The sequence below is a fragment of the Dama dama genome, chromosome 28, assembly GCF_033118175.1.
Source record: "Dama dama isolate Ldn47 chromosome 28, ASM3311817v1, whole genome shotgun sequence".
Classification (NCBI taxonomy): Eukaryota; Metazoa; Chordata; class Mammalia; order Artiodactyla; family Cervidae; genus Dama; species Dama dama.
In genome coordinates, this window is record NC_083708.1 from 61,380,002 (window position 1) to 61,391,294 (window position 11,293).

Consider the following 11,293-nt stretch of genomic DNA (forward strand, 5'->3'; position numbering starts at 1 on the left):
TTACATTAAGATATACACAGTGTTTATGAAATATTTATTTTTCCATTCATTCAGTGCCAGCTAGATTTTTACTGAACCCCAGCCCTGAGTTCACCTGGAGCCACAACAGACAGCTCTTGTGCACACTGGCAGCCTCCCACCTTAAGTGTTCATGTCTCTTTGCTTCAAGAGAAGCAAAGCAAGGAGGACCTGCAGCCAAAAGTGTTTGTACAGTGCATGTGCAAGGCTGCCAGAAATGAATGCCTGGAAATGAATGTGCTGGAAATCTGCTGACCTGTAGGTCGGTCCTTAACCAATGAAGGATGAGGGTCAGTGGATAAATACTCCAGCTTTGTCATCCCTCAATGGGATAGTTCTGAAGGCTACTTCTCAGGGGGTCCTCAGCAAGACTGAACTCTAGCTACTCTCAGGAGTCATCAGTCATCAAACACATGTCCTTTTTTTAAAAAATTTTATTTATTTTAATTGGAGGCTAATTACTTTACAATATTGTAGTGGTTTTTGCAATACATTGACATGAATCAGCCATGGGTGTACATGTGTTCCCCATCCTGAACCTCCCTCCCACCTCCCTCCCCATTCCATCCCTCAGGGTCATCCCAGTGCATCAGCCCTGAGCATCCTGTCTCATGCATCAAATCTGGACTGGCGATCTATCTCACATATGATAATATACGTGTTTCAATGCTATTTCTCTCAAATGACCCCATCCTCGCCTTCTCCCAGAGTCCAAAAGTCTGTTCTGTACATCTGTGTCTCTTTTGCTGTCTCGGATATAGGATCATTGTTACCATCTTTCTAAATTTCATATATATGTGTTAATATACTGTATTGGTGTTTTTCTTTCTGACTTACTTCACTCTGTATAATGGGCTCCAGTTTCATCCATCTCATTAAAACTGATTCAAAAGTATTCTTTTTAATGGCTGAGTAATATTCCATTGTGTATATGTACCACAGCTTTCTTATCCATTCATCTGCTTATGGACATCTAGGTTGCTTCCATGTCCTAGTTATTATAAACAGTGCTGTGATGACATTGGGGTACATGTGTCTCTTTCAGATCTGGTTTCCTCGGTGTGTATGCCCAAGAGTGGGATTGCTGGGTCAAATGGCAGTTTTATTTCCAGTTTTTTAAGGAATCTCCACACTGTTCTCCATAGTGGCTGTACTAGTTTGCATATCCACCAACAGTGTAAGACGGTTCCTTTTTCTCCGAACCCTCTCCATCACTTATTGTTTGTAGACTTTTTGATAGCAGCCATTCTGACCAGCGTGAGATGGTACCTCATTGTGGTTTTGATTTACATTTCTCTGATAATGAGTGATGTTGAGCATCTTTTCATGTGTGTTTTTAGTAATCTGTATGTCTTCTTTGGAGAAATGTCTGTTTAGTTCTTTGGGCAATTTTTTGATTGGGTCATTTATTTTTCTGGTATTGAGCTGCAGGAGCTGCTTGTATACTTTTGAGATTAATTCTTTGTCAGTTGCTTAATTTGCTATTATTTTCTTCCATTCCGAAGGCTGTCTTTTCACCTTGCTTATAGTTTCCTTCATTGTGCAAAAGCTTTTAAGTTTAGTTAGGTCCCATTTGTTTATTTTTGCTTTTATTTCCATTTCTCTGGGAAATGGCTCATAGAAGATCCTGCTGTGATTTATGTCAGAGAGTGTTTTGCCTGTGTTTTCCCCTAGGGGTTTTATAGTTTCTGGTCTTACATTTAGATCTTTAATCCATTTTGAATTTCTTTTTGTGTATGGTGTTAGAAAGTGTTCTAGTTTCATTCTTTTACAAGTGGTTGACCAGTTTTTCCAACACCAGTTGTTAAAGAGATTGTCTTTTTTCCATTGTGTATTTTTGCCTCTTTTGTCAAAGATAAGGGGTCCATAGGTGTGTGGATTTATCTCTGGGCTTTCTATTTTGTTCCATTGATCTATATTTCTGTCTTTGTGCCAGTACCATACTATCTTGATGACTGTTGCTTTGTAGTATAGTCTGAAGTCAAGCAGGTTGATTCCTCCAGTTCCATTCTTCTTTCTCAAGATTGCTTTGGCTATTCTAGGTTTTTTTGTATTTCCATACAAATTGTGAAATTATTTGTTCTAGTTTCCTGAAAAATACTGTTGGTAGCCTGATAGGGATTGCATTGAATCTATAGATTGCTTTGGGTAGTATACTCATCTTTACTATATTGATTCTTCCGGTCCATGAACATGGTATATTTCTCCATCTATTCGTGTCATCTTTGATTTCTTTCATCAGTGTTTTATAAAACACTGTTTTCTATATATAGGTCTTTTGTTTCTTTAGGTAGATTTATTCCTAAGTACTTTATTCTTTTTGTTGCAATGGTGAATGAAATTGTCTCCTTAATTTCTCTTTCTGTCTTCTCATTGTTAGTGTGTAGGAATGGAAGGGATTTCTCTGTGTTAATTTTATATCCTGCAACCTTACTATATTCATTGATTAGCTCTAGTAATTTTCTGGTGGAGTCTTTAGGGTTTTCTATGTAGAGGATCATGTCATCTGCAAACAGTGAGAGTTTTACTTATACTTTTCCAGTCTGGATTCCTTTTATTTCTTTTTCTTCTTTGATTGCCATGGCCAAAGCTTCCAAAACTATGAGTGGGCACCCTTATCTTGTTCCTGACTTTAGGGGAAATGCTTTCAATTTTTCACCATTGAGGATAATGTTTGCTGTGGGTTTATCGAACATGGCTTTTATTATATTGAGGTGTGTTCCTTCTATTCCTGCTTTCTGGAGGGTTTCTATCATAAATGGACATTGAATTTTGTCAAAGGCTTTTTCTGCATCTGCTGAGATAATCATGTGGTTTATATCTTTCAATTTGTTAATGTGGAAACACACATCCTTGTCATTCCTCCCAGGCCTGCCTTGCTTTCCCCACTTGTGTTTCTTGGGATCATCTTTCCAATAAACTACCTAAATCAGGATTGCCTCTTGGTTTCTTTCTTCTTCTTTTTTTGTTTTAGCACTAAAGAAATACTTTTATTGATTTATTTGGCTTCACCAGGTCTTAGTTGCAGCACATGGGATCTTTGATCTTCATTACGGCATGCAGGATTTTTAGTTGCCGCCTGTGATTTAGTTGCAGCATGTGGGACCTACTTCCTTGACCAGGGATCGAACCTAGGCCCCTGCATTGAGAGCACGGAGTCATGGCTATTGGATCACCAGGGAAGTCCTTGCCTCAGGGTTTCTTGCAGAAGAACCCAGAAGACCAGGTGTGGGGGCAACGTTCAGCTAAACAATAACCCTAATCAGGTCCACTAACAAACTAGAGTATTAGATAAACAATATTTTTAAACATCTCTATTAGTTGACCAGATGCAAGCCATTTATTCTAGTTGAAACCAAATATAAATCAAAGCCCCAATATCTTTCATAGTGTCTGTGGAGATGGGAATTAACTGTCTCTCCATCTAAAAAATTATGCTGTGTCCTGGAACCAATAGTGTTAACTCCCAGATCTTAGGCCTTCATTTGTTGAGTAATCATGATTAAAATTGTCTATTAGGTTTGACTTGGCCATATAAGAAGCCAGAACTTTAGAGTGGGGATAAATAATGAACATCATCTTTGTTGGCAGTCAGTCACCTTGAATGATTGCTGTTATATATTTGAAAAACAATTAGTGATCATTTGCTGTCTGGGAATATAGTTGGCTCTGTTAAAAGTGCTGTCAACTGGTAATCAGTGTGCAATAGCTGTGAAAAGCTAAGCTTTTCTCTTTTAGTTCAGAAACTGCCAAGAAAAGAAAAGGTGAAATTTTGTGCTTCTTTAGGTTTTCAAATTATGTCCATTTGCTTTGAGGTGACTTTAATCTGGATAATTATCTGTCTAGAGATACTGCAAGTCATGGGGTTTCTACCTAATTAAAAATGACAGAAACAACTTGAAAGCATGGTGGGATATAATTGTAACACTCTTTCTCCATCCCCATGGGCAAAAGGGAGGTGAAGCTGAGGAGAGAAATAGAAGGAAAAGAGGAAAGAGTGAGATGGAAGGTTTACTTCAGTGTCTTGGAAGCACTAATGAGAATAAAAAAATAATGGCTAACATTGATTACATTCTTACATGGGCTCTCCAGTCTTCTAAATACTTTACTTATGAAGCAACTGAGGAATATAATCAGTGATTTTTGATAAAGTTAGTCTGGAATGAAAGCCAGGCAGGTTCAGAGTGTGTGCTTTAAGCCTCTATACTCTCTTGCTTCAATAATAGTAATAATAGGGGCCTTCCCCAGTGGTCCAATGGTTAAGAATCTGCCTTGCAATGATAGGGACACCTGTTTGATCCCTGGTTGGAAACTAAGATCTCACATTTCATGGAGCAACTAAACCCGAGCTGCAATTACTGAAGCCCATGCACCACTACTAGAGAGTCTGTGCACTTCAGTGAAAGATCTCATGTGCCACAATTAGGACATGGTGCAGTCAAATAAATAGATAAGTATTAAAAATATAGTGACAAAAGTACTTAATAGCTCTTATGTGCTCTCTGTGGAAGGGATCAGCTCCATTTTATAGATAAGGACTTTGAGTTTTGGAAAAACTGACTCATCAGTTGGCCTCAAAATCAGACAAAATAAATGATGGCTTTTAGTGCAATTCAGATTAAAAAATTTGTGCTTTATGGGCTATCAAGTAGCTTTTCAGAAAGAGGTTTCAGCTTTCTGTCCTTAGAGTTGGCCTTAGCGTCCAGGGCCATGACTAGAAAACCTGGTTAACAGAACACTTGTGGTCCCTGGGGCTGCTCTAGGGTGCTTGTATATAGGTAGGTAGGCCAGTCCTGAGGCTTCCAGGAGAACTGAGCTGCCTTGCTACTAAGTTCAAATGCTAAATGAACCTCTTGCCAGCTTGCAGCTCAGGTGTGTTCCCTTATGGACCTGAGCGCACATCTCTTTGAAATATAACCATCAAAGAAGGTAAGGCCCTACATCCAGCTTCCTGGGAGAAGAGGGGCCTAATTTCAGCTGTCCCTTTGACTCCAAATGGCAAATCTGACCTCCAGCTATAAAGATATGATAAAGTTACCAATTTTATCCTGAACACATAAATGCAGGGGATTGTATCCACTGAGTTATATAAAAAAGACTCCTCTGTCTTTGCAATCCCTTTAGAGAATTGCCTGTGGTATCACCTCCTGGTTTTATTCAGTAATAAGATTGTTTTCTTTCTCTTTTACCTTGGTGTAGAGGTTTTCTAGGTTGGAAGGAAATTTTATTTTTTAACTATACTTCCTCTATATGTGACCTCTTTTTAGGGAGTCTGATAAAGCAAAATGCTTCTGGAAAGGATCTGGGGTGCAAGAGATGGGGAATGTGTTCTAGACTCACTAGACGGGCTTCTTTTATTGATAGATTTGATTGTCTGAGCCATTAATTAATTTATTCAATGTTTATTGAGCACCTACTTTGTGCCTACCACTGTACCTATTTTGTACTCTACCACTCTGTGCTAGAGTCAGGATGTCAGAGACATATAGTTCTTGATCACAACCCACTGGGGGCCACAGTGATTGAAAATACATGTGCTTCTTGGGTTTCTAGGACAGGAATTACCTGTGGGTTCCCAGCCTGGAAACCTGGGAGCTCTACAGAGAGATCAATGGCTGTAGAATTTAAAATCCCCTAAAGAAAGTATCAGCTTGTCTTCCTCTGACTGGGCCTTGAGGAAGGCCTAGAACTCTTTCCTTATAGACTGGCATTCTTAGATGGCATGGCTCCTGTGTGAATCATCTTCACATAGCCAGACTACACCTGGGTTTCTAACATGTAGTAGGTAGACTAAATGGTCTTTGACTAAATGAATAAAAGAAATTAACTTTCCTTCTGATCAGGAAAGACTCAGAGGCAAAAATCATATGACCTTTTATCGACTGAAAAAAAATCACAACATCAAGAGTTGAGGGTTTAAATTTATTCAAGGAACTTATTGAGAACTATGGTCTGGGAGGCAGCTGCTCTGTAACTCTGAGGAGCTATTCCAAAGAGGGAGAGGGAGAAGCCAGTATATATGTGATTTTTGGCTGGGGAATATGTACAGTCACACACACACACACACACACACACACACACACACACACACAGAGTCAAGCTTTCATCTTGGTAAAAAAATCACTTCTAGTCACACAGAATGCACCTCTCAAGGTAATGATTTTAGGGCTTTGGGGAAGACTCTTCCCATGCATAGAATAATCATAATTAAATAATTTTAAAATAATTAAAATTATTCCTGAGATATTCATCTAACTATCAAAGGAGCCTGATTGTCCAAAATACATAACATCCTGTTAACATCTTAATTTCCTCTCAGGGTTCCCTGTTGGTCAGTGACTGTAGCAGGTTATGACTTAGTTCTTAATAGTACTGAGTGGTGAGCAAGAAAAGCTCTTTGTTCTTTATGTACTTTGAAGGTGTTTGTGGGCACGTGTTTCATTGTTTCCTTCCTGGGGTGGCTGTTTCCTAATAATGTCATTGTAATAGAGTGCATTCCTCAGGGTTATGGTTTTCATATTCTGGAATGTCCCTCCTTTCTCCCATTTACCAGCTCTTCATTATTTCTTTTCTATTTGAACTCATTTCTCTCCTGTACTCTTCCCCTCCTCCCACAGCAACTTCTCTATGTACTGAAGTCTGAAACAATACTGAAGCTTAACAATTAGTCACTATTTGAGAGGGACTACTGTTTCCTTAATTTTTTTTTTTTTTTTTACTTTTTAATTTTTACGATGTTGTATTGGTTTTTATTGAACAACAATGCAAATCAGCCATAATTACCCGTATGCCCCCTCCCTCCTGAGCCTTCCTCCTGTCCCCCATCCCACCCCTCTAGGTCATCACAGAGCTCCAGACTGGGCTGCCTGCGTTGTGTAGCAGCCTCTCACCAGCCATCCACTCTACACATGATAGAGTGTATATGTCAATGCTATTTTCCTCCATTTGTCCCACTCTCTCCCTCCCTCACTGTGTCCACAAGTCCATTCTCTACATCTACGTCTCCATTCCCTCCCTGCAAATAGGTTCATCAATACCATTTTTAAAGATTCCATATATATGCGTTAATATACAACATCTGGGCTTCCCTGGTGGCTCAGTGGTAAAGAACCCGCCTGCAATGTAGGAGCAGCAGAAGATGCGGGTTCCATCCCTGTGTTGGGAATATCCCTTGCAGGCAGGTGTGGCAACCCACTCCAATATTCTTGGAGAATCCCATGGACAGAGGAGCCTGCTGGGCTACAGTCCATGGGGTGGCAAAGAGTCGGACATGGTTGAAACGACTTAGCATGCATGCAATATTCGTTTTTCTCTTTTTGACTTACTTCACACTGTATAACAGGCTGTAGGTTCATCCACCTCAAATATAATCTCTCTTTTTCACACAAGATACCCTTTACAGTATCTTCTTGCTGTTCAGATTTGCCAGTTGGCAAATTAGCAGTGGAAGGTACATGTATTAGTTGCCAGGGCTGCCATAACAAAGTACCGTAGACTAGGTGGCTTAACCAACAGAAGTTTATTTTTTCGCAGTTCCGGAAGGTGCAAGTCTGTGACTGAGATGCCAGCAAGGCTGTCCCTTTTGAGGCCTTTTTCTTTGGCTCGAAGGTGGCTCTCCTCTCCCTGTTTTCAGGGGGTCTTCCCTCTATGCCTCTCTGTGTCCTGATTCTCTCTTCTTATAAGGACACCAGTTGTATTGTATTAGGATCCAATCTAATGACCTCATTTTAACTTAATTGCCTCCTTAAAGACCTTACCTTCAAATACAGTCACATTGTGAAGTACTGGTGTTAAGACTTCAACATATGAATTTGGGAGAATACAATTGAGCCCATCATAGTACGCCTTCAAGTTTGTCTTTTTTTTTTTTTTCAATCACTGGTCTAAAGCAATGTTGCTATGAGTGGTTTATAAAAGAATTACCTGGGGAGACTGAACTATACAGATGCCTGCATGGTCTCCAAGAGATCAGTCAGTGGGTCTGAAACAGGAATGGAAATCTATACATTAAAAAAAAAAAAAAAAAACCCAGGTAACTAGGGCTTCCAAATGGCTCTAGTGGTAGAGTCCACACGCGAATGCAGGAGACACAAGACGAGGGTGCAATCCCTGGGCCAAGAAGATCCCCGGGAGGAGGAAATGGCAACTGCTCCAGTATTCTTGCTTGGAAAATTCCGTGGACAGAGAAGCCTGGTGGGCTATAGTCCAGGGGGTCTCAAAGAGTCAGATGCGACTGAGCACACAATTCAGACAATTGGTCAGGTTTGAGAACCACTACACTATTCTAGTTCCTGGGATGTTTATTTATTGTGCTAGAAAGATCAAGTCTGGTGAGGACTCCTCTCAAAGTGTGCTGTTTTCTATCATTTGGTTTCATGGTTGTTTTTTTTTTTTTTTTTTTTCCTGTCTTCACTGCTTTTCATTTTTGTGTGAATTCTTTGATGACCAACCTAGACAGCATATTAAAAAGCAGAGAGATTACTTGCCAACAAAGATCCATCTAATCAAAGCTATGGTTTTTCTAGTAGTCATGTATGGATGTGAGTTGGACTATAAAGAAAGTTGAGTGCTGAAGAATTGATGCTTTTGAACTGTGGTGTTGAAGAAGACTCTTGAGAGTCCCTTGGACAGCAAGGAGATCCAACCAGTCCATCTTAAAGGAGATCAGTCCTGGGTGTTCATTGGAAAGACTGATGCTGAAGCTGAAACTCCAATACTCTGGCCACCTGATGCGAAGAACTGACACATTAGAAAAGACCCTGATGCTGGGAAGGATTGAAGGCAGGAGGAGAAGGGGACAACAGAGGTTGAGATGGTTGGATGGCATCACCAACTCAATGGACATGAGTTTGAGCAAGCTCCAGAAGTTGGTGATGGACAGGGAGGCCTGGTGTGCTGCAGTCCATGGTGTTGCAAAGAATTGGACACAACTGAGCGACTGAACTGAACTAAGCTGAACTGAAGCTCTTAAGGCACCCAACAAATTCCAGTCCAAGTTTTATGATTTAATTAGCTTCATCTATTGTATTTATGTTCCAAATAATTTCTGACTCATATACTCCTATCTCAACTACAAGTATCAACTAGGTATCTAATTTATGCTGTGTCTGCCAGTCATGGTAGATGATGATGACATAAAGAAGGGTGGAGTAAGGTCTGTCCTCAAGAAATTTAGAAACTTTCTTTGTTAAATTAACAAAGACATGATCTCCTAACTCTTCCATTTTATTAAACAAAATCATATCACTGGAGACTTACTGTGTTTTGGGTTGTTTTGACTGGGGTCTTTTATTACCCAGCTATGCTGACACATTCACTAGTAAGTCTATGACTAAACTAGGGATCGGCCACCTAGATTCTGTGCCTTGAAGCTGCCACCTTGAGAGACTGATTTGAGTTCCCCAGTTCCTTTGTCCCTAGCACAGCTGTAGCCATAGTGGTAGAACCATGAATTAGCAAATTTCAAAGGTTTACTAAGCACAGTCCTCTGTCCATAGGGTTGCAAAGAGTCAGACATGATTGAAGCAACTAAGCATGCATGCACACAAACACAATCCTCCCTAGATATGATTTTGTATCTGATTAAAACCAGTGTCTGGCGGCTTCCCCAATAGCTCAGTGGTAAAGAATATGCCTACAATGCAGGAGACACAGGAAATTTGAGTTCGATCCCTGGGTCAGAAAGGTCCCCTGGAGCAAGAAATGATAACTCATTCCAGTATTCTTGCCTGGAAAATCCCATGGACTGAGAAGCCTGCTGGGCTACAGTCCAGAGGGTTGCAAAGACTTGGACATGACTGAGCAACACACAAAACCAGTCTCTCCAGAATGCTTTCTGAATTCCAGTGAAATTATGCCCCATTTCTGGCAAAGTAAACCCAACAGCTGTTGTCAACATAGGAGACAATTTAGGTGTTTAAAGGTGAAATGTAATCACTTGGTTAAAAAAAAAAAATCAAAGTCAAGAACAGGGATTTTTCTTTTCATAGCAAGTCATCTGTGTTGTCTTGAGGGTAACATAAAAAATTTTTATAGATTAAAAAATTTGCTTCAGGTGTGTTAGAGGAAGAAAATATGAAGGAAGCAGAAACAAAAAGGAATGGGTTCTGTGGATTTGAGATGAGAAGTAGAGGTCAGCTCATGCTGAGGGCTTCAGAAGTTTAGTGAATATTACCTGTTGCTCTTAACTTATCTGTTAATTTCTTCTTTCAATCATTTCCTAAATCATTGATCAAACATTTATTATATGCCTTGAGTTGTACTGATAAATAAAAATATCTTTCTCAGGAAGCTCAAAGTCCTGGGAGAGATTACCACGTAGACTTGATAGTATGGTAGGTGTGATGGGTGTGTAATGCAGCCATGCAGAGGGCAATGAAAAGCCTGGAAGATGGATGGCCAGCTACTTGGTGGGTTAGGGTGTGGGTTCAGAGAAGGAAAACTGAGCTGAGCAGAGGAAAGGGGAAAGGCATTTCATTCAAAAGGAATAGTTTAACAACAACCCACAACCTTTGGACCATTAGCATATACAAACTACTGTTTATAAAATAGATAATCAACAAAGACCTACTGTATAGCACAGGGAACTCTATTCAGTACTCTGTAATAAACTATATGGGAAAATAATCTGAAAAGGAATAGATATATGTATAACTGAATCACTTTGTTGTACACCTGAAACTAACACAACATTGTAAGTCAACTATATGCCAATATAACATGAAACTTCTAAAAGAAACTTCCAAAAGAAGAATAGTATTTCTGAATTCAGATTACCCTCCCACCCCTCTCCTACTGCCCAACCAAAGCAAGTGGTTGTTTAAGTCTTATTAATAACTTTATATCAGAAAGAAAAGGTAGCTAGAGCAAATTATCCTGGCAGATGTACTTCTTGAGCCAGCAACAGTTTGAACAGTAAGAAACATTCATTTTTACATACATAAAAACATTGTTAGTATCTCCAGAACTAACAAAACCTAGTCTAGGCATGGGCTAGGAGGCACACACATTTTTTTCATGTCACCTTTTTTCCAGGTGCTATGTTCCTGCTCTAAAGAGGCATTCATTACCCCCCCTTTTTTTTTTTGGCCAAATCATGTGGCATGTGGGATCTTAAATTCCTAACCAGGGATTGAATCTGTGCCTCCTGCATTGGAAGCTTGGAATTTAACCACTGGACCACCAGGGAAGTTCTTACCTATTTGGTGAATTTGATTGATTTTGATAATTTTTTTTCCTCGTGAAGATAAAAGAGTAGTACAGCAAATAGAGAAGA